Consider the following 25,004-nt stretch of genomic DNA (forward strand, 5'->3'; position numbering starts at 1 on the left):
TGAAAATAGCAATGTGAGATAGTGCCAGGAACTTCAGGTTCACAGAGTATAATTAAGATTTTTCCTGAATCATTGCACACTGTAATTTCATCATTATGTACATTCTTTAATTATGGGCTCTAATTGCCCATTTTAGTTCTATAATTAGACATAAAGACATTAATTTTGTAAATACAACAATCAGCTCAAATATACTTCCAAATTCTTTCCCCTACCCTACCTTTCAAGAAAAATTAATACATCACTAAAAAGTTTGTGCACAGAAAGAGCCTCTTAGAGGGCAGCTTTTGGGAGCCAGTTCGTGTTCTCAAAGGTGGGGCCCCGGTTCAGGAAGGGTATGGGAACATCACCCTCTTATATTCCCCATAAACTCTGTTGCTTCATGTCAGATAGACCCTGCTGGGTCCAGGGCAGGGAAGAGCTCCATTAATGCACATAGGACCAATTTCTCTTAATTGTAAAATTTTAAGGTGACATCAATGCTTAATGAGTCATGGGAGAGGAATGAACTAATGTTAGGGCAACTCTGGCTTTTTATTTCTCTTGTGTCCTATTAAAAGATAAGAAGATGAAGCATTTTTGGTTCATGGGGTTGTATTTTTCATTTGTGTATGAGTAGGTGATTATCATCTGTCATTGTGTGTGTGTGAGAGAGAGACAGAGAGAGAGAGAGAGCTAGAATCTGTTTTTTAAGAACTTCAGTGATTCAGATCTCCATTTTTTCCTTCACCTATAGCACTTTAGTTAAAACAAAACAAAACAAAAAAACAGACGAGTTCCAGCATTTCCCCCCATGGACCATGCTATGTCCATTTCAGCCGATACATTTTACATATGTATTTATTTTCTCCACTTAGAAATCCAAGCAAAAAACGGCAGTGTGGTAGAGTAGAAAGAGCCTCAGTAAGGGTCCTGGCCCCTTTTTCTTCCCTTTTTACACATTCTCTCTAGGTAATCTCTCTAGTCTCATCCTTTAAAGGCCGTTTATATGCTTTTGTCCCTCCATTTATATCTCTAGCTCAGGCCTCATCTCTGAGCTCCAGATTAGATAACAATCAGAATGCTTATTTCTACTTGAATGATTTATAGATAATTTAAGCTTGCTGTGTCCAAAACTGGGTTTACTTTTCCTCCAAATGTATTGCTTTTCTGTTCTTCCCAAACTCAATAAATGGCAAAATTCAGGTATTCAAGCCGAGTCATCCTTGATTATTCTTTCGACATATGAGCCATCTTAGCAAGGCTTGTTTCACTCACCAGAACCTATCTTCAATCTATCTGTTTCCCTCTCCCTTCATTCAGGCTGCCATCCCAATGCAGAGTGTTCCGTAAAGCAAAAGGGGTGGTCTGCTCTCACCAACAGCAATTCACGTGCTCTTAATTCACGTGCTCTTAATTCACGGATGGATTACCTAGCACTTAACACAGACCCAGATATGTTTGGTACTCAGTAATATACGCTGAAGAATGAATGAGTGAATGAATTAATGAATGAATAACAGAAACTCTTCCTCCTAGGACTTAATAATACAGAGCAGGATTAACCTGCTTTCACAGGAATCAGTGAACCTGTGAAGTGGGACATTTATCTTTGGTGAGAGCAGCTCACCCCTTTTGCTTTACTGTTTCACCAATTATCTCTGTTTTATTTTGCCTGTTCTTTTGGACACAGCATTTTAGTCAGAAATTTGCACCTGAGTCTTACTTCTGCCACCTACTAGTATAAAGGTCAACTGGGCGGAGCACTATACAGTGATTATTATTGTTGCTACAATGTTGGAAAACCTCGTATAACAGTTTCCCTCTGGGACATCTTTAACTGGGAGGGATAAAAACGGCACAAATAGAAATTCATGATTTGGATAAGAAGAGAAACATTGGCCGGGTGTGGTGACTCACGTCTGTAATTCAGCACATTGGTAGGCTGAGGCGGGTGTATCACCTGAGGTCAGGAATTTGAGACCAGCCTGGCCAACATAGGAAAACCCTGTCTCTACTAAAAGTACACAAAAAAAAAAAAATTAGAGGGCATGACAGCGGGCACCTGTAATTTCAGCTACTCGGGGGCTGAGGCAGGAGAATCGCTTGGTCTCAGGAGGTGCGAGGTTGCAGTTAGCAGAGATAGCGCTGTTGCATTCCCTACCAGCTGGCAACAGGCAAAACTCCATCTCAAAAAAAAAAAAAGAGGAGAAAACATTGCTTCATCAGAAAGTGCTTCCTAAGATATTCCCATGGTCCAGGATAATGCTGGATGGTGGAGATATTGGAATATATAGAGATTAAAGGGTTCGGGGATGGGGATGCAAATATTAATTCCAATGAGTAGAAAAAAGGGGTTTCGGTGTGGTCACCAGCTTTCAACCACAGGGTGAAAGGACTGCAATGCAATTTGCTCATCTCTGAGGGACAATGGCTAGGAAATGGATGGTTCTGATCATGTCATTGTGATGGTTGTATACCAGTCAAAATGAACAGGTGATTCAAATTTTCCTGTAGACTTGAGGCGTCTTGGGGTTTTCTAGGGAAGATACTTTGTTAGACCTGCTAAAGCAATGTGTTGAAAAGAAATGTGCCCTGGTCCTTGGATGCCTTCTATTTCTTTCTTTTTTTTTTTTTTTTTTTTTTTTTTTTTTTTTTTTGCCTGATTGGTCTTGCTAGGACTTCTGGGACTAAGTTAAATAGGAGTTGTGAAAGTGGGCATTGTTGTCTTATTCCAGTTCTTAGGGGAATTTTTTTCAACTTTTCCCAATTCAATATGATGTTGGCTATAGGTTTGTTTCATATGGCCTTTATTATTTTGTGGTAGGTTTTTTCCACTATGACTAGTTTGTTGAGAGTTTTTATCATAAGGAATGTTCAATTTTATCAAATGCCTTTTCTACATCTATTGAAATGATGATGTGATTTTTGTCTTTAAATTTCTTTATGTAATGAATCACATTTACTGGTTTGTATATGCTGAGCCATCCTTGCATCCCTGGAATACAACCCACTTGGTCATGGTGTGTTATCTTTTTGATGTGCTGGTGGGTTCGGTTTGCTAGTATTTTGTTGAGGATTTTGTATCTATCTTCATCAGGGATATTGGTCTGTAAGTTTTCTGTTTGTTTGTTTGTGTTCTTGCCAGACTTTGGTGTCAGGGTGATACTGGCTTCATGGAATGAGCTAGGGAGGGTTCTCTCCTGCTCAGTTTTTTGGAACAGTTTCAGTAAAGTTGGTACCAGTTCTTCTTTGTATGTTTGATAGAATTTGACTGTGAGCTCATCTTGACCTAGGCTTTTCTTGTTGAGAGGATTTGTTATTAGTCTGTTCAAGATATCTTGTTTTTCATGGTTCAGTCTTACAAGGTTCTGTTTCCAGGAATTTATCCAAAGAGCTGGCTTTTCAATTCAGTGATTCTTTGTTTTTGTTTCATTTTGTTTTGTTTGGTCTCCATATCATTTAGTTCTACTCTGATCTTTGTTATTTCTTTTCTTCTGCTAGCTTTGGGTTTGTTTTTTTCTTTTTTTTTCCAGTTACTTTAGTGAGTTAATTTGTAATCTTCCTATTCTTTTGGTGTAGGCATTTGATGCTATAAACCTCCCTCTTAACACTATTTTGGCTGGATCCCAAAAGTTTTGGTATATTCTGTCTCTATTTTCATTTGTTTCAAAAGATTTTTTTAATTCTTTCTTAACTTTGTCGTTGACCCAAAGATTATTCAGGAGTGTGTTGTTTAATTTCATGTATTTGTATCATTTTGAGAATTCCTCTTAATATTGATTTCTAGTTTTATTACACTGTGTTCTGAGAAAATACTTGATGTGATAAATTTGTTTGAAATTTATCAAGACTAGTTTTGTGGCCTGACATATGCTCTATTTGTGAGAATGTTTCAGGTGCTGATGAGAAGAATGTATATTCTGCAGTGTTGGATAGAATGTTCTCTAAGTGTCTGCTAGGTCCATTGGGTCTAAAGTTCCATTTAACTCCTGTGTTTCTTTCTTGATTTTCTGCCTCAGTGATCTGTCTAGGGCTGTGACTGGGGTGTTCAAGACCCCCAGTATTATTGTATTGCTGTCTGTATCTTTCTTTAGGTTTAGTAACATTTGTTTTATGAATCTGGGTGCTCCAGTGTTGAGTACATATGTTTTTAATATTATTATATCCTTTTGTTGAATTGATATCATCCTTTATCATTAGATAATGACCTTTGTCTCTTTTTTGCTGTTTTTGATTTAAAGTTGGCTTAATTTATTATAAGTATAGCTACTCCTTTAATGCTTCTTGTTTTCCTTTGCATAGAATATCATTTTCTACCACCCCCACTCCGCCAGCTTTTTTTTGAGATGGTGTCTTGCTCTGTTGCCAGGCTGGAGTGCAGTGGTGCGATTTCAGCTCACTGCAACCTCCGCCTCCCGGGTTCAAGCAATTCTTCTGCCCCAGCCTCCTGAATAGCTGGGATTAACAGGGATGCATTACCGTACCAGCTATTTTTTGTATTTTTAGTAAAGACGGGGTTTCACCATGTTGATCAGGCTGGTCTGAAACTCCTGACCTCATGATCCGCCTGCCTCAGCCTCCCAAAGTGTTGGGATTACAGGCATGAGCCACTGCACCCTTTATCTTTAGTCTATGTGTCTTTACCAGTAAGATGAGTTTCTTGTAGGCAGCATAGAATTGGTTCATTTTTAAAATCCATTCTGCCTATCTACATCTTTTAAGTGGAGCATTTAATTCACTTACATTTAAGGTTAATATTGATACATGAGGTTTTCTTCCTGTCATGGTGTTATCACTAGTTGTTTTATGGATTCGTTTTTCTTCATGTTTTTTCTTCTGTGTCTTTGTGATTTGGTTCAGTTTTTTCTTTATGCTATGCTACCTCTAGGCTAGTAGAGCAACTAAGAGGTTATCCTTAATAATTTCTACTGGCCTATTTGCTCCTAAATTTCTCTGCCTCTTTATCCTTGGACATAAGCAGAAAGTTTTACTTTATCCATTGGCATACAGTAGCTCTCCATTTTAACAAAATCCTAATGATCTTTTCCTTACTAGAAGATTTTTCAGTGGTGAGTCACTTGCTTGCCCCTTGCAAGTGGGATTATTGTTTTTTTTACTAATTGACTTATACTATAATTTTTTTTTTGAGACCAGGTCTCACTCTGTCAACCAGCCTGGGGTACAGTGGCACTAGCATGGCTCACTGAAGCCTCAACCTCCCAGGCTCAAGTGATCCTCCACCTTTAAAGTAGCTGGGACTAGAAGTGTGTGCCACTACACCTGGCTAATTTTTTATAGAGAAGAGGTCTCACTATGTTGCACAGGCTGGTCTCGAACTCCTGGGCTCAAGCAATTTCCTGCCTCAGCCTACCAAAGTACTGGGATTTCAGGCATGTACCACTGTTCCTGGCTGACTTATACCATAATCTATTTAGTAACCATTCTTCACTTTGGTCAATTACAAGTTTATTTCTAATACACAATTTAAGAATTACTCAGAGCAACCTTATTTACATTAGAAACTTTTTTCTCCCCAAAATAACACATCTTCTTTGACCTTAGCTTCCTTGTATCTAAAATGATGGGGTTTCTAAGTTTCCCTCTTATCTTTAATATTCTGTGAAGTTTGTCATTTAGTATACAAGTGGCCAACAAATATATGAAAAAAGTGCTCAGTACCACTAATCATCAGAGAAGTGTAAATCAAAGTCACAGTGAGATATTAGCTCACACCAGTCAGAGTGGCTATTAGTTAATAACAGATGCTGGTAAGGTTGTGGAGAAAAGAGAACACTTATACACTGTTGGTAGCAATGTAAATTAGTTCAATTACTGTGGAAAACAGTTTGGAGATTTCTCAGAGAACTTGGAACTACCATAGCAATTTAGCAATTCCACTACTTGGAACTACCATAGCAACCTAGCAATTCCATCACTGGCTACGTACCCAAAGGAAAACAAAATTGTTCTGCCAAAAAGACACATGCACTTGTGTGTTAATTGTAGCTCTATTCACAATAGCAAAGACATTAAATCACCCAAGTTGCCCATCAGTGGTAAATTGGATAAATAAGATGTGGTTCACATATGCCATGGAATACTGTGCAGCCATAAACAAGAACAAAATCATGTCCTTTGCAGCAACATGGATGCAGCTGGAGGCCATTATTCTCAGCGAATTAATGCAGGAAGAGAAAGTCAAATACCACATGTTCTCACTTGTAAGTGGGAGCTAAACATTGGGTACACAAGATCAGAAATATGGGAAGTAGACACTGAGACTACTAGACAGGGAAAAGAGTCAGGAGGGCAAGAGCTGGAAAACTCTCTGTTGAGTACTATGCATAATACCTGGGTGATGGGATGATTCATACCCCAAACCTCAGCTTCATGCAATATACCCATGTAGTTAACCTGCACATGTGTTGTTTGAATCTAAAAAAAAAAAAAGTTGAAATTATTTTTTTAAAAGTTCATCATTTAGGAACATATTTCCATACGGAGAATATTAGAATGGGTATTAGGTCTCTAAGCTAGTTCATAAAACCTCCTGAACCAGTGAAGTGTGTATTTGTCTAAATAGAGTGTCATTCAACTATGTCTAATCACAATTTATAATATAGTTTATAATATAGCCCTGAAGCAACTCCTTACCCCACTTTTCTACCATGTCCTCCAGCAGCTTGCGGGAAGGGCAAGAGGCTGTGTTAGATTAAATCCTTCTGGGTGTCAGAAATTCCACATTAACATGCAAGTGGCTTCATCTGCACAGCATCTAGATCTGTGCCGCCCAATATAGTAGCTACTAGCTACTTTGGCTATTTAAATTTAAATTAATTCAATAAAAAATTGATTTCTTCAGTCACATTAGCCACATTTGAAATGTTCAGAAGCCACATGTGACTAGTGGTTACCTTATTGGACAGAGCAGATATAGAACACTTTATTATCACAGGAAATTCTACTGGGCAGTACTGATCTAGAACTGAACCTGCCTATGCCTACTTCTTACTGCAATGAAGGCAGCATATGGTACTTTCATGTGTTTGTGTTTGGTTCTCTTGTGAGGACTAATCAGTCCAAATGGGATAGGTTTGCAATTGCAAATATCAATTTATATAATAAAAAATTTTGTATCAATTTATATAATAAAAAATTGCCATATCAATTTATATAAGAAACATTTTCATGTCCTGAGTTTGAAAACTTTCTTTTGATAGCTTCTAATGTTTGGCAGTGGTGTTTTGTGATGAAAACAGAAATTATCCATCTTTGGTGTCTATAGAGATAACTTTGAAAAAATACTTTGTAGGCACCTGAGATTCTGCTACAAAATGGAGCAAACCCTAATCAAAAATATCAGAAACAAAAGAGTGCTTTGGATGAAGCTGAGGATGAAAAGGGGATAGAATTACTGAAATCTTATGGTGCTATTGAGACCGATAATAGAGATGAGAGTGATGCTATAGTCAATGGTATCTATATCAATATTACTGCTATTTTATATAGAGATACATCTCTGCTTAGGAAAATCTTCCTATTTGTTGTAAATTTTTTCATATGTGGGATAGATGTGTCCTATGTTTATTAAACAAGAAAATAGTTAGGAATATATCTATATTCTCACCATGAGGGAGAATGATGGGTAGAGCAATTGTGTCACACGCTTCTCCCCTGGCCTACCAACATCCTTACCAAGTAGGGTCCAAGAGAACTTTACAGAGGCAATTAATCAAGTCATAGTGGTTTAGAGCATGGACTTTGGAGAGATAAGATTGGGTTTCAGTTCTAGCTGTGTGACATTGGACAACTTCTTGAACCCTCTAAGCCTCACTTTCATTTTCTGTAAAATGGATATAATAAACTCCCTATTTCACAGGTTCATATGAAGATTAAATAAGATGATTTATGGAAACGTTTTGGCACCCAGCACGTGACAAGTGCTCAGTAAATGTTAGCCATATATTAATAGCCAATTAATGATGATGAAGAGTGCTGACTAAGATATTGTAATAGTTGTAAACTTGATTTTTCCTTCCCGTCCTCATCACCGGGAAACTGAAAAAGAAAACTATATTTTTGCACATTCTTATTATATTTTCTAATTTTACTTTTTTAAGAAAAAGGTCCTGCTGTCCGATCTAAAAGACATAAAGTGTTTTTGTGATGATAGCAAAACTATTGATTCACCTTCCCTTTCACACCAAGAAAGATAAAGAGAAAGCCTTTCTGTAGTGAGTGAAATTAAAGTTACTTCGTTCTTCACCTTAGAAAATGCCATTCTTTGAGCCAGCCAGTTAGTTATTGGCTAATGGCAGTACTCTCCATTTTAATGATACAAAGATTGACCTGTTTTTTATCATAAAAGATAAGATAGTGAAAAGAATGAACATGGAAATTATGCCATGTGGTTAACTCTTAATTATCTGCTTTGAATGCAGAACTATGGAGTAGCTGCTATACTTTATACCTAGTTTGAATTATTTGGCTACTTCTTATCTGCAGACATTGCCACTGTCATAAATATGTCTTCACTCACTTCCGTAAGTGTCTAGGAGATACAGGATATGGAAAAGATTCTGGAATCCAAACAGAGAAGAGGATTAGGCAGCCTGGTTTTGCTGTCCTTGATCCTATATGGTTTATAGTAATACACTTCGCTACAAAACCCACCATGTAAAGGTAGCTTTAGAAAAAATAACATAGCAGTTGCTTAATAAAATATATGTCGATTGATGGATATTCTTAGCTGGACAAAATCACAAAACTTAACTAGACACAAAATCTTCACCAAGGTAGCATCCTCAATGAAAACTTATTTTGGGTAAGTCTTGGCCCATAGTGTCCAAGACAGTACATCCACAATATGAGCAAAGCAGAAAGTAAAGTTGGCACCATGTTTTCTTTATCCTAATCTGTGGATAGAGCTTAGCCTGGGCACAAGTTCTGGCCTTTTGTTTGCTTTTATAACCATAAATCATTCACATACAAAGTGGTAAACCTTAGTGGGTTTTTATTTGCTTGTTTTTAAAATTTGTACTTTGTAATTTTACTTTGATGCATTTAATAAATGACAGCAGTAAGACTGCTTTGCCAAATAATTAGATTATTTTATTATATACTTTAAAAAATATTTTGTGGGCACCAAAGTAAAATTTCAGGGCAACATACTTCAGAAGGCTTTGAGGACCTACATGTTTTAGAAATGAATGTGTATTGAGAGTATATTAAAGGATAGGTGATATGTGTCAATCCATCAGTCATCATTAATGGAGCAATAGCTATATGAACTCACAATGACAAAACCGTATACAAATATAAAGGGCATGCTTCTGCCTATAAGATCTCATTGTCCTGATGAGGAAATAGAATGTGTAAGACATTATTATGTTAGTGTTAAATTATGTAGCACTGAAATTCTGAATTCTGAGAAAAAGGAAATCCGCATTGGCTAAGTCAGAAATTTCCTGTATGAGATGGATTTTTATGATAATAATATTCACTGTTTAATGAGTTCTTACTTTGTGCTGACATTGTCCTTAGCATTTTAATGTGTTATATACAATTCAGACACAGAGAGGATAAGTAACTTGCTGGAGTCACCAGAGAGGAAATGTGAAGCCAGGATTTACACCCTGGAAATCTGGTTCCAGAGCTCAATCCACGATTCTGTCTCTCATAGGGAAAGAAAAGGATCAAGGCAGAGTGAATTGAAAGCATTCCAGGCAGGAAGATTAGTACTGACAAGGGCATGTAGGAGTGGTATTAAGTCCCCTTTGTGAGTTTTTGAGAGCATAGTGTTTTGTATTTCTAAGATTATGTATAAGATTTTAATATTGTGCAGTGAGTGTCATAAGGCCTTAAAGTGAACTTGTTATATGTATGCGCTTTCAATATTATGTGCTGATTTATTTTTCTCCTACACCTATAGTTTCAAGAGAAGTCAGTGAGAAACTGATTTCTTATTATTGTTACTTTTACATTCTATTTTCCAGGAGATCTACTACATAACTCAAAATATGTTGTTTGCTTTTGTTCAAGTCTGTAACACTTATACAGCTAAGCTTATACAAAGTATGAGTATATTTTGAGCATAAAGATAAATGAACATTTTTAGAAACACTTTCTTTAGTATTTTATTTACTCTGTGTTTGTCAATGGCATATCAGAGAGCAAATTTTATTTGCTACCTCTTTGTAATGAAGTTTCAAGTATATGTATCTGATAGCATCAGACCCTCAGTGCCATTCTAAAAGATATAGAAGAAAAACAAGAAAATGTATTAGAGTTTGAAAGAAGAAACCTGAAGATGCAGGTAAATATAGCCTCATACTCAAGTGTGACATTTTCAGATATCCAAGGCCATCTTCTTCTTAAGGTACATATTCACTTCAAAGCTCACAATGGCCGAAAAAGTGGCCTTCCATTTTACGTGAGATTTAAAGTGCTAGGAATGATTAATACAATTAAAAGTAGACTTACTTAAACAGTAAGTCTAAAGTACACTTCTGATAGCTAAAAGACTGATTTTGTCATGATGCAAACCAGCAGTTTGTGTTGTTAAAGATATTTTAGATGCAAAATGCTGCATGAGTAATTTGAGAGACATTAAGAACCATTATCAGAAATAAGCTACTACCAGTGATATGTTTAGATAATCCTATGACAGAAAAAGTAAGATTGTGACTAGAGATGAGATTATCTTACCCCACGGGTTGTCAGCTTCACCCAGCTATGGTAACCCTGAAACGTAGACCAGAAATAGTGCCGTGGATGGTGATGCAGCAGTGACACAAGGAAAGCAAATCCTCCTACCTTCAGAAGAGCACATATGATAGGTAGATGTCTTACTGCAAAGATATCTTCCTGTTTTCAAAACACTAAAGATTCAAAACAGCAAATTGGACTCTGATACCTGACCTAATAATCTTAATTTCTCAAACTTCAGTGAATATATGTAAGCCCTTGATGACTCACATATCTTTTTTGAGTTGTGATTTATAAGGTGGAAAATAGTTCCAGGAGTTCGAGGCCAGCCTGGGCAACAAAGTGAGACGAAGTCTCTATGAAAATAGAAAATTTGGCTGGGCATGGTAGGACATGTCTGTGGTCCTAGCTACTTGGGTGGCTGAGGCAGGAGAATCTCTTGAGCCCAGTAGTTTGAGGTTATATTGAGCTATGGTCATACCACTGCATTCCAGCCTGGGTAACAACAACAAATTATTAATTTAGTTTTGGCAGGCATGAAAACATGAATCTCCTTGTACATCTCCATCAGAGCTCTCAGGTGACTGGGAGCATTGTCAAGAGCAGTTATATTTTGATAGAAATATGTTATTCTGAGCAGTAGGTCTCAACAGTGGGCTTTAAATATTCAGTAAACCATGCTGTAAACAAACAAATGTGCTACCACCCAAGCTTTATTGTTCCAATTCTAGAGCACAGGCAGAGTAGATTTTGCATAGGGCTGTAGGATTTTCAGAATGGTACATGAGAATTTATTTCAACATAAAGTCACCAGTTGCATTAGTCCCTGACAAGAGGGAACCTGTGTTTTGTAGCTTTGAAGCCAGGCATTGACTTCTCTTCTTTAACAGTTGTACATGGCATCTTTGTCCAATAGAAGGCTGATTCATTTGTAATGAAAATCTGTGTAGCGTAGCCACCTTCATCAACAGTCTAGCTATGTCTTATGGATAATTTACTACAATATCTACATCTACATCGGTACTTGCTGCTTCAGCTTGCATTTATGTTGTAGAGACAGCTTCTTTCTTTAAACCTCATGAACCAGCCTCTGCCAGCTTCAAACTTTTCTTCTACAGCTTCCTCACCTCTCTCAGCCTTCATAGAGTTGGAGTTAGGGCCTTGCTCTGGATTAGGTTTTGGCTTAAAGGAATGTTGTGGCCAGTTTGACCTTCTATCCAGACAACTCAAACTTTCTCTGAATAAGGCTGCTTTGCTTTCCTATCATTTGTGTGCTCACTGGAGTACCATTTTCAATTTCCTTCAAGAACTCTTCCTTTGCATTCACAACTTACCTAGCAGTTTGATACAAGAGACCTGGCTTTAGGCATATCCTGGCTTTCAATATGCCATCTTCACTCAGCTTAATTATTTTTAGCTTCTGATTTAAAGTGAGAAAGGTGAGCAACTCTTTTTTCACTTGAACACTTAGGCCATTCTAAGGTTACAAATTGGCCTAACTTTAATATTGTCAGAACAAAACAATTATAACAACATTGAAGATAGCTGCTCACAGATTACCATAACAGATACAACAATAACCAAAAGGTTTGAAGTATTTCGAGAACTACCCACATGGGACACAGACACTAAGTGAGCATGTGGTGTTGGAGAAATGGTGCTGATAGACTTGCTCAGTGCAGGGTTGCCAGTTCAATTTTTAAAAAAGAACAAATATAATATCTGCAAAGTGTGATAAAATGAGGTATGCCTGCACTCATGCAAGTGCAGTGATTTTGGTGGGTGGTGATATGGTGTTGCTTTGTGAATATTGTCTGATTTTAAATGTATAGGATACTAAGATACATCTTTAGAATGTATAAGAAACTGCTTAATGGTAGCCTCTGGAGAAATAAATTATGGAGCTGGAGAGTCAACTATTTTTGACTACATGTACCATTTGGCAAATATGAAATTGGTACTCTATATGTGTTCTTTCTATTTAGATAAAAAAGTTAAATATCTGAAAGGAAAGCACCTGGAAATGTTTGCCTATTAATAAAGTGTAAGGACATATTAAATCATTGTATTTTTCTTCCTTCAAGAGGCCAATGAAAATGTTCAGGATGGAATAACCCTACATGTTGTAATATTTGGGAACTAACAGAAAATTCATTGTTTCATTATAACTTCCTTGGTGTACCTATTTTTCTAATTCTTAAATAATCTCTATGAGACTTTATTCTATATTTGTCTTATTATTTAAGAAAATATTTAAAATATTGGCTATTTGAGAACATATATATACTAATTAAATTATATATAAGTAAAATGCAAATTATTGGACAATGTTTAATGCAAATACTGGTTTTATTAAAGAAAAATTATATACCTTTGCATGCATAATATATACACATATACTGGTATATATGTAGATAAAGTGTATGATTATATATGCATACTGTATATACAGATTATGTAATATATACTTCTTAATGTGTAGCTCTGAAAATGTGTGTGTGTATGTGTGTAGGGTGGAGATGGGGGATGTACAGTAAAAGGTCTAGAATGCTACAGATGTAACTGTTATAGTGCCTGTCCCTAAGGAAGCTAGACTGAGGAGGATGAAAGAGTACTTTTATAGTTTACTTTCAACAAAAAAAAGAATTAAGCACACATTTCTTTTGTAATTAAACAAATTAATAAAATACTTTTTAAAACAGGCATTTTGTTTAGTGATTACAATCTACAAAAGTCATAAATGCTAAGTTTTTAATACAAAAGATCTTGCAATTCTAAGTTTTCATTTCGGTGATCAAATTCTTAATTTCCCAAGCCCATTTACTCTATTTTACATACCCACCAGCGACTGAAATAACATCCGTTCCCCTTCAGGCATGCTGAGTATTGCCCAAACTAACCAACAAAAGGGTCTCCTCCAACCAGGGTTGGAGAGAACTACCTTACCCTAGATTATCTCTGAGAGAAGACTGGGCAATTTAGGATGTTAGCTACATGTTTTACCTACTCTGGGTTCTAAATGAAACCTTTAGACTTCTGACCCTTAACCATAGATGAAGACTATCTAATCATCCAATCTCCTACCCGGTACTTTTATGCCTTTTATAAAACTGATTTTTTGAACATCTCTGGCATATTCCATACCCAGAAAGGAAACCTATTCCTTTTCAAACAGTTAGTCTTCAGTGTTAGTAAGCTGGAACACCTGTGTCCCAGGCCTCACAACCTTAAATGATAATACTTCTTTTTACAAGCTGAATTATTATGGCATAGCTTCCACTGGCTTGACTGTTGGAAAAGTCTAAACATACATTGCTGTGGTCTGATGGTTCCCTCTGAAACTCATGTTGAAATGTAATCCCCAATGCAGCAGTGGTGGGAGGTGGAGCCTTTAAGAAGTGACTGAATTATGAGGGCTGGGCCTCATGAATAATAAATTGATTACTTCTTTCATGGGTTGATGTATTAATGGGTTATGATGGGAGTGGGTTAGTTATCACAAAAGTGGGTCTGTTTAAAAAGTCAGGTTGGCTGTCTCTGGTGGACTCTCCTGTGAGAGTCCCCACCAGCAAGAAGGCTCTCATCAGATGTGGCCCTGAGACCATGGATTTCCCAGCCTCCAGAAGGATAAAAACCAAATTTATTTTCTTTATAAATAGCCCAGTCTCAGTTATTCAGTTATAGCAACAGAAAGCAGAGACTAAAACATACATCTTGTCCTTTTCTTCTCAGTTTCTCTTTCATTCAATCCCTTCGACTTCCTCTCCTGAGTTCAGTTCTTATCAGTGCCTGTCTGGACTATATGCAGTGGCAATTCTAACCCGTTTTTCATACTCCCACTCTTTCCCTTGTTATACACCTGAGACACACTGCTGCCAAATTCTTCTTCTTAAAGATCTACGTTGCTTCCCTGCTGCTGCAAAAGTAAAATCTAGACCCGGTATTCAAGATGACCTACCTATCTGGCCCTATAACATAACCTTTCAACTTTACCTCCCAATGCTCTCTAACCTTTGACCCTAAGCCCCCTTTTAATTTCTGTTATGTGCTTAATTGTGTACCCCAAAAATTCATATTTTGAGGTCCTAACCCCCAGTACCTCAGAAATGACTGTATTTTAAAGATACGATTAAATTGTAATAAGGTCATTGGGGTTTGCTCTAATCCAACCTGACTGATATCTGTATAAGAAGAAAAAATTGGGACACACAAAGGAACACCAAGGATACATTCACACAGATAAAAGATCATGTGAAGAAACAGCAAAAAGCAGCCATCTACAAACCAGGGTGAGAGGCCACAGAATAAAGTCAACCATGTGGACATTTTCACCTTGAATTTCATACCTCCAACTATGAGAAATAGTTTTGTGGTGTTTTGTTATGGCAACCCTAGCAAACTAATATAATCCCTAACTCTCCCCTACATTTCTTTACACTATTTCCCCTATTTAGAATGTTCCCTCCTCTCTTTGCCCATCTATGTTTTTCTTCTTTGAGGCCTCTGCTCAGATATGACCACCTATGTTGCTTTCTCAGACCATCCCAATCCAAGCACTTAACATTTACCACGTGGCTGTATTGGTCTCTTCTCACATTGCTGTAAATGAATAACGGAGACTGGATAATGTAGAAAGAAGAGGTTTAATTGGCTCACATTTCTGCACGCTGTTCAGGAAAAATGATGCTGGCTACCTGCTTGACTTCTGGGGAGGCCTCAGGAAACTTGTGATCATGACAGAAGGCAAAGGATAAGCAGGCATGTCTTACATGTTAGGAGCAGGAGGAAATGGGGGGAAGTGCCGCACACTTTTAAACAACCAGATCTCATGAGAAATCCATCATGAGAACTCTATCATGAGAACAGCACTAGGGGGATGGTGCTAAACCATTAGAAACCACCCCCATGATCCAGTCTCTCCCACCTGGAGACTGCAGTTGAACATGAGATTTTGGTGGGGACACAGATCTAAACCAGATCACTGACATTACTATTGTCCTTTTCATGGTTTATCTACTTCCTGTGTCTGGAAAATACTGAGATCAGGTTCAGGGTTTACACTTTGTATTCCCCATAAAATATCTTGACCGTAGTAGGTGTTTGAGAAATATCAACCAGTTGGTGTTTTCAGATTCAATTACAGAAAACTCTACTCAAAATGGCTTAAGCAATATGGAAAATGTATCATTTCGTTTAACAGATCCAGAGGCAGGAGTTTCAGGGTTAATTTTTCAACTCAACAATGTCATCATTGTTTTCACTATTCTTCTTGCTTCCTTCACAGTGCCAAGATGGCTTTGCTGTTACAGGTCATTATACATGTAGAGAGAGCATCTTTAGGATAAAGAATTATACACTTTTTCCAAGACACTTATTTTGGAAAGAAACCTTCCGTGAACACACCCTAACCCTGGGAAACTTGTGTCTCATTGGCCAGAATTATACCGCCTACCATTCCTCTCTAGTCAGGGTAATGGTGTGACCTTAATTGGTTGAGAGAAGTACATGCACATGTGCAGGTAAGCAGTCCACTGTACAAATTCCAGACTCTGCCAGTTAAAAAACAAATGAGCTAGCAAGAACAAAATGGGGGAAGATGGATGGACGAGATTGGTGTAAGCTAATATTTATTGAGCAGGTATATATACCAGTCATTGGTATAAGCACCTTGATGTATTAACTCATTTAATCCTCACCACAACTTAAAGGTAGGAGATTATTATTATCCCCATTTTGCACGTGAGGTAGCAGGTGCAGGATGAAGTAATGACACTCAGTCCATCACTAGACTTCCTGCTTCCTTTCAGCTGCAAGTCATAGTTGTAGACTCTTATCAGAAAGTCTTCAAAACATGCCAAGATCTGGTTGTCTATGTATAACTTTACACAATGGTGAGATCAGATACTGAGTTTTAATTGTCAATTTCTGCTGACATAACATCCGGTAATGTAATATATTGTTTTTTATTCAATTTCCCCTCAACGTCTCATCAGTGTTCTCAGTGTCCTCAAAGCTTCATTCAATTCCTATTTCTTTAAGATAATCAGCGAAGTTCTGCAGAAGCCCACTAGCTCCTATGAAGTCTCTGAAGGCCTAAAGGAGACTTAAGTACACTTGCAAATCTTCAGAAGGTTTGGTGAAACCAGTTCAGATGTCTGGGGAGGTTTTTCACAGTTTCAGTTTGAGATTCACATAGCTTTTAGGAGAACTTTCCCATTTCTTACAGGAGTCTCTTTTTCTTTAAATGCTTTCTTTGGACCAAAAACAACGCAATCAATACTGGAAGGTTGGCTCACGAAGTAACATCATAGGGACATTCCTAACTGAGGAATATCCAGGCAAATATGTTTCTTACCAACTCTGCAAATGATTTGTTGTTTGACCCGTGCAAGTTACTTCACTCTTTGAGCCTTGGGATCCTTAGTTATAAAATATGATGTTCTCTGATGACACCCAGGATATACAAAATTCTTGTAAAAATTTCCACAGTGTTATATTATTCATTATATAATGATATTTCGTGCTCTCTCCACTCAGGAAAATACTCTAATGTTATGATCACTTGCAAAACTCAATTTCTAATGCCGGTTTAACTATACTCCTGACAAAATTCAAAATACTACCCCTTACTCTTACTTGGGGACCTTAGTAAATGACACTACAATAATGCCACAGAAAGTAACCATATGTAGGGATCAATTGAAAGCATTGAATAACTTTCAAAAATTACTAAGGGACATTAATTGGATATGACCTCCTGTAGGCTTCCTACCTATGCCATGAGTAATCTATTTTCTATCCTTAGAGGAGATCCTAGTCTCACTAGCCCTCTGCAATTAACAAAGGAGGCTGAGGCAGAGTTACAACTGATGGAGAAGCAAGTGCATAAAACTGAAATAAGTAGAATAGATCCAACAAAGACTTTAGACTTACTGAGTTTTCCAACTCAACGTTCACCTACTGGTGTTATTATCAGGACTTGGTAGAATGGCGCAAGAGACCTTGGGAGTTGCCAAGGAGCTGCTGCCCGCAGGCGGAGGGCCGCCGCAACTTAGGTGTCCAGGTGGCGGAGCATGGCCTGGGCAGCCTCTGGATCGCGAGTGCACTGAGCCTGAGAGCCTGCCAGGCCCTGCCCTGGCATCTGCCAGAGGTCGGGACAACTGGCCAGGGGCCCTCTGCAGTCACCAGGGATAGGATTGAGTGGCAATTTCTCGCCCCTGTGCAGCCGCCATCGGGCAGAACATCTGGCTTGGCTGCAGCCACCGGGACATCTGCTCCCCGATTCTGAGGTGTTAAGAGTGCAGGCGGGCTTAGAGGTTTCTCGGAGGCTGCTGCCTGCACACAGAGGGCAGCTGCAGCTGGGGTGCCAGGCTGGCTGAAGGGGCATGGCCTAGGAGGCCTGGGGATCGTCAGCCTGCCCAGCCTGAGGGCCCCCAAGCTGTGCCTCCCGCCTGGCTCCTCCACCACAGGGAGACAGGAGCTGCTGGCATGAGCACTGCGCAGTCACCTGGGATGGGTTTGAGCAACAGGTTCTTGGTTCTTGCTCCTGTGCAGCCACAGGGATATCGGGCCCCTGTTCTGCGATGCCAGCAGCCTGAGCAGGCTTGGGAGATGACAGGCAGCTGCTCCCTGCACACACAGGGCAGAGGGCAGCTGCACCTTGGCCTGGGCAGCCTCCGGAATGTGTGCCCGCCCGGCCTGAGGGCCCCCCTGGCGGTGCCACCCGCCCCTCTCCTCCTCTGCCTGAGCCTGGAGCAGCTGGAATGGCTGCTCTGCAGTCACTAGGGATGGGGTAAGTATTCTTATCTCATGCATGCACACAAAAAAGGTAACTATTATGTGAAGTAATTAATACGTTAATTGACTTCATTTTGGTAATCATTTCAGAATGTGCATATATAAACATCAGATTGTAAACCTTGAATATGTACAATATGTATTTCTTAAATATACCTCAGCAAAGCTGAAAAAAATTAACAGAATTGAAAGGATTAACACAGAGTTCTATAACAGTAGCTGGACACTTCAATACCTCATTTTAATTAATGGATAGAAAAAACAAGCTTCATGAGAAATAGAAGACTTGAACAACAGTGTAAACCATTTAGAGCTAATACACACGTACAGGACAGCCCACCCAACAACAGCAGAATATACATTCTTTTTAAGTGGATATGGAACTTTCTCTAGGATAGGCCATATCTTCATCCACAAAAATACATCCTAATCATTTTATAAAGTTTTAAATCATACAAAATATAGTTTACAACCACAGTGGAGGAAACAATAAATAAAAAAATGAAAACTGAAAAATTCATAAATATGTAGAAAGTAAACAATACACTCTTAAACTACCAGTGAAAGAATAAATCACAAGTGAAATTATAAAATGTCTTCAGACAAAATAAAAAACAAAACAAAACAAAACTTAACGAATACAGCGAAAGTAGAGTTTGAAAGAAAATGTATAGATATAAACAACTACATTTAAAAAAAATTCAATAACCTCACTCTGTACCTAAAGGCAGTATAAAAACTGGAGAAAACCAAATCTGAAAGTAGCAGAAGTAAAGAAATAATAAAGGTAAGAGCACTGGCCAGACCCAATTCTGAGATACCAACAATGAAAGCACTGAGCCCTATCAGCCCATCAGGTTTACCTCTAATGCTTTATTAAGAATGTCTTCTGTATTGTCACACTGGCTTTCTAGCATGTCTTCGTAGATATCCACAAGAAAAGGCAATTAGGTAGGGGGAACTAAGACTTGATTGTAAATCGAGTAATTGATTTAACAGGTTAACATATTTAGAAAGACCACAATCCTGCAAAATCCTAAAACAAACAAAACAAAAAACTTTTGTGTGAAGGAAGAACAGAAGCAGTAGAAAGATCAAGAGAAAATAAATCCTGAGACACAAACAATAAATGGAGACTTGTTTTGAATGAATGAGGCTGAAACGAAATAAAACTTTCAAATTATGTGAGTCTTAATTAAGAGCTGGCCAGATGCAGTGGTTCACACTTGTAATTGCAACACTTTGGGAGGCTGAGGCAGGAGGAACAGTTGAACTCATGAGTTCAAGACCAGCCTGGGTAATATAGCAAGATCTCATCTCTACTAAATAATAATAATAATAAAAACTCAGCTACACCTAGTGATGTGCCTCTATCCCAGCTACTTGAGAGACTGAGGTGAGAGAATCACTAGAGCCCAGGAGATCGACAGTGCAGTGAGCTATGATTGTGCCACTGCACTACTTCAGCCTGGGTGACAGAGAGAAATCCCACCTCAAAAAAAAAAAAAATAGAGAGAGAGAGTAATTAAGAGCTAAGTAGAATTACTTTTAAAATGAAGTTTAAAAGTGTTCCTTTATAACTCAATCTGTACAATACGCAAAATAAGTCATCTTAAAAATTAAAGGATAAAACCATGAGAGATGTTCTTTCCTTTCCTTTCCTTTTTCTTTTCCTTTCCTTTCCTTTTTTTTTTTTTTTTAGACAGAGCTTTGTTCTTTCACCCAGGCTTGAGTGCAGTGGTGTGACCTTGGCTCACTCTAACCTCTGCCTCCTGGGTTCAAGCAATTCTTGTGCCTCACCCTCCCAAGTAGCTGGGATTACAGGTGTGCACCACCATGCCTGGCTAAATTTTTTTTTTTTTTTAGTGGAGATAGCATTTCACTATATTGACCAGGGTGGTCTTGAACTGCTGGCCTCAAGTGATCCACCCACCTCGGCCTCCCAAAGTGCACGAGCCCCTGCACCTGGCCCAAATTGCTTCTTGAGATGGCTTCTCATTCCTTGAGCTCTCCCGATATTACATGCCCCTCCCCTGATACATCTCCATACTTGTGCTCTTTGGACCTGGTTTCCTTGAAGACCTCTAAGTTCAACAAGGAGCTTGGTTATGTCAGTGGCCAGGCAAGTGAAACCTTTTCTTTTTGAGGAGTAAGTTAGCTTGTAGGTGGAGATCTCTAGAAATGAAAACAGAAAGGCTGGCTATCCATCAGCGAAATCTGTGTGTAAATTACCCTGCTTTATCTTGTTCCTGAGCTGAGCCGAGCCTGAATGTGTGTGTGTTCCATTCTTTGACATAAAGACTACAGAATTCACAAATACAATTAAAATGGCATTAATTACTTGTGGATTATTCTAAAAATGGCGTTGGTATGTGCTTGGTGGGTGCAGAGAAGAGTAGAGGCTGGGAGTTTTCATAACACTCTGGCACTTCCACTCTTAGGTCCAGAAAAATGAAAAATTCTTTACTATCCTTTGGGAATCTGATTATGGAATATACTCCGTGATGTATCATGTAGCCACTTTGTTTTTTATATAAAAAATGGAAAAATGACCTCTTACCCTTTCAAATAGTTGCATGAATTTTCACTATGTGGTACTAGTTTAATCATTTCCAGAGTGTATCTGCAAGAAAAATGTAAATACAATTTTAAAAGAACAGTGCAATGGTTAGGGACAGTTTTCATAAGATTGTGGCACAGCTTTGGAAACACACTTTTGTATCAGTGTATCTCTCTTGGTGGACTCTGGCACTTCTCCGGTCATCTTTAAATGAGAGAATCCTTTGGGGTTATAAGGAAGGACACATAACTAATCTAAAAGCTTCAATTCACAATCGGAAAAACAATATATTTCCTTTAAATAATATGAAATATTTTCCTTTTGAAGGAAACATCAGCTAAAAGAAGGAGACTTTCCATTTATTGGCAAAGCAGCCTTGGGAAAACAGTCTACTTATGCCCCGACAAATCCTTAGTCACTGAAATAGGAGAATTTGCATATTCTTAGCTATAATAAAAAACGATTAGAAATTATATAGGCCAAAAATAAAAGTGAAAAACCAACACAAGAATGTATTTCTTATATTCCAAAGCAACATGACTGGTAAACTGTGATGTGATTCCCTGTCCAAATGGCTGTGCCATACCTTTCTCTTCCCCCTGAACGGATTAAATATAATTCAGACCTGATCACCACAGATCCAAAGGGAGCCACAGAATGTGCTTCACCATATACTTGCTCAGATGAGTTAGTCACTGACTAAAGCTTAGTAGTCTTGGTTCTGCTGCAGCCCTGTTACTATAAGATTTTTTTCCCACAGAGTAATAATAAACTCATTCAACATTATATAAATATTTTTCCAATTATTTCATATGACTGAATGTTTCCAGTTGTTTGCAAAACCATGTCCTTGTAGGTCTTAGCTGGTCCTTGTTTAAGATCCTTTTTTTTTTTTTGAGACGGAGTCTCACTCTGTCGCCCAGCCTGGAGTGCAGTGGTAGTCTTTCCTTCATTCCTCTTTTCATTCCAAATCTACTGAAAACCACTGTCAGTCTTTTTGTCACTATAGATTAGTTTGAATTGCATATATAAATTTATATAAGTAGGCTGGGTGCGGGATGGCCCACACCTGTAATCTCGTCACTTTGGGAGGCATAGGCAGGCGGATCATGAGGTCAGGAGATGGAAACCATCCTGGCTAACATGGTGAAACTCCGTCTCTACTAAAAATACAAAAAATTAGCCGGACATGGTGGTGGGCACCTGTAGTCCCAGCTACTGGGAGGCTGAGGCAGGAGTATCGCGTGAACCCAGGAGGCTGAGCTTGCAGTGAGCCGACATCACGCCACTGCACTCCAGCCTGGGCGACAGAGCAAGACTCCGTCTCAAATGAATAAATAAAAATAAATTTATATAAGTAGAACCATTAAAGTATGCGTTTTTGGGGTCTGGTTTCTTTTATTCCACACACAGTATGTTGTGCTTCATCCATGTCATTGCGCTCACCTATAACACATTTATTTTATTGCCTTTTTCCCGCAGCAAACAGTTTAATGTAAACACTCTGTACATGGGCCTGTGAGACAGGCCTACCACCTACGTCCAGGAAACCCCAGGACGGGGCACCCTGCAGCCCACATGTCCAGCCTCCCACCCTCAGGATCACTCAGGAAAGGAAGAGCAAAGTGCATCATGTTCATAAAGAAAAAACAGCCTCGGATGGGCCCAGGCCAGAGAGCCTCCAAGTTGTTGTTTGTCTGGTGGCTGCTGGGCTCACAAACCCTCCTTAGCTTGGGGAGACATGCAATGATGCCGGCCAGGTCAGCAGCCTTGTCCAGCTTGACGTAGGTGTGGGGCAGACGCGGTGGAGGTTGAGCCAGTCGGGCAGCAGCTCAGAGAGGAGCAGCAGGTGCTTCTTCATTTCCCCGGGGCCCACTGCAGCCGGCACCTCCTGGCCATCCTGGCACAGGCCACCTCCACACTGAGCGCCGGCTTGCGCTCAGACACAAAGATGCCACGCAGCGTCCAGGCCAGGTCTGGCAGCCGCTGCGGCCCCTCCAGGCACCATGTTACCTGCGCCAGCTGCTCCTGTCCCAGATTGCTCAGGCAGGTACTGGGACACCCACTGCAGGGCGCCGGGAGGGATAGAGGGCAGGGTGGCAGGCAGTGTTGGCCTGGGGGACCCGGGGCTGCTGGGGGCTGGACCAAGCGCGGGGACACTTGAGTCATGGCCTTCACCCTCCTGAGCGACATCAGGCTGGAGGCCCCGACCAGCACCTCCTGGGCGGTGGTGTGGTGTTCTGTGGTGCGTGGCTGGGGCAGCGGGACTGGCTGGATGTCCAGCACCTCATCCAAGTGGAAGCGCAGGTGCCAGAGGCTCAGAGGGTTGGCGGGCACCGCCATGGAGAGCTCAGGGAGGCCAAGAAGGCCTAGTAGTGCTCCTTGACTCGCCCCACCATCTCCTAGCTGAAGACAGGAGGCGCCAGGCTTGAGCTGAAGGCTGCTCTGCCAGGCTCCTGGTCCAACTTTGGCTCAATGGCGTGCTGGTAACCCGACCGCCTGACACTGTCCTTTTAGGTGGGGCCTCTCGGCCCGGTGGAAGCCTCCAAAGAGCGTCCACAGTTATGACCGGGCCACTTTGCGCTCCCCACAGCGCTTGCGCGTCATGTCCCAGACACCCTGTGTGACCTTGGCAAAGGTCGCCGTCTAGCAGCTGTTGTGGTGCCTGTTCACACTGCAGAACATCTTGGCAGCAATAGCCCGGGCGGGCTGGACGGGTGGGGGAGTGAAAGCGTTGGGAGGCGGGCGCCTTCTCCCCCCGTGGCACCTCTGGGCCCCACGGCTTGTAGGCCTCTGCACACAGAGCTCCCCAGCATCCTGGGCGTCAAGCCAGCTGCCGCCATGAGAAGGGCTCACAGTCCATGAACTTTGGGGCGCCTCGTCCGGCTGGGCTGCTTGCCAGGCGGGGCAGCTGACCTGCCGATGGGGTGGCTTTGTTCACCTTCTTACCCACAGGAGGGGGGCTGGAAAGCCAGGGGCAGCCCAGACCTGGGGCTGGAAACCGCATCTGCCCACAGCCACAGCCTCCTGCACCTGTCATCCTGGTGGGGCGCTGGCATCGGACAAGCAGCAGGCGCCGAGCTCCTGCAGCGGGCACCGCTGCAGCAAGCGTGTCCTGGCGCAGGCGGCAATGGAAGGCGGCCTCCAGGCGCTGCTCCCGAGGCCCCAGGACCAGGGGTGTGGCCAGCAAGGCCTTCACGCCCCGCGTCTCTTCGACATTGTCCTCTCTCGAGGTGGCTGGACGGGAGCGAGGCTCGCAGCGGGAGGCGACTGCAGGGCTCAGGATCCCTTACTCTGGCGCTGCAGCACTGCGCCTTTCAGCAACGGCGGGAACTCCTGCATCAGCGCCTCGGGTGGGATGCTGGGGCCCCGGGTGGGGGGTGGGGGGGGCCCTGGCGGGGCGAACTTCAGCTTTTTGTCTTGGTCCCTGCTTTTATTGATGTTAAACGTTTGTCACTGTGCCAGGAAAAGCATCCAGGCGTCCCTGATGTCCACACTGCGTGTGCGCTGAGTCGGACTCAGCCAAGGGGCGGTTCTCCCCAGGGCTTGCCGGCAGCTTGTTCCCGGAGGGCGGCTCCTCTTGGAAGCGGCTCCTCCTGGAAGCAGCTCCTCATGGGCGCACCAGGCTCAGGGGAGCCAAGGCCCGCGGCGGTCAGCAGGTCTGTGGAGGGGAAGGGTAAAGCGGGCTCTGCAGGGCTGCAGACAGGGAACATGCAAGTGGCAGGTCAGTCTGGTCTCCAAGCACAGCCTCTCGGGATTCCCTGGCTCCCATGGCTTATAACGCTCTTGAATCCCACACCTTCCCCGGGAGACAGCATGTCACCATCACCGCCCAGCGCCCCCGATCTGTTCCCACTCATTCTGCAGCGGAGGGTGTGTGGGGGAGAGAGGGCCTCAGGGAAGGAAAAGCGTGGGGTGGGCGAATATCTTCATAAGCTTCTTCCCATCTGTATGCCAT

Source organism: Trachypithecus francoisi, unplaced genomic scaffold (genome assembly GCF_009764315.1).
Source record: "Trachypithecus francoisi isolate TF-2019V2 unplaced genomic scaffold, Tfra_2.0 Lachesis_group4, whole genome shotgun sequence".
Lineage (NCBI taxonomy): Eukaryota > Metazoa > Chordata > Mammalia > Primates > Cercopithecidae > Trachypithecus > Trachypithecus francoisi.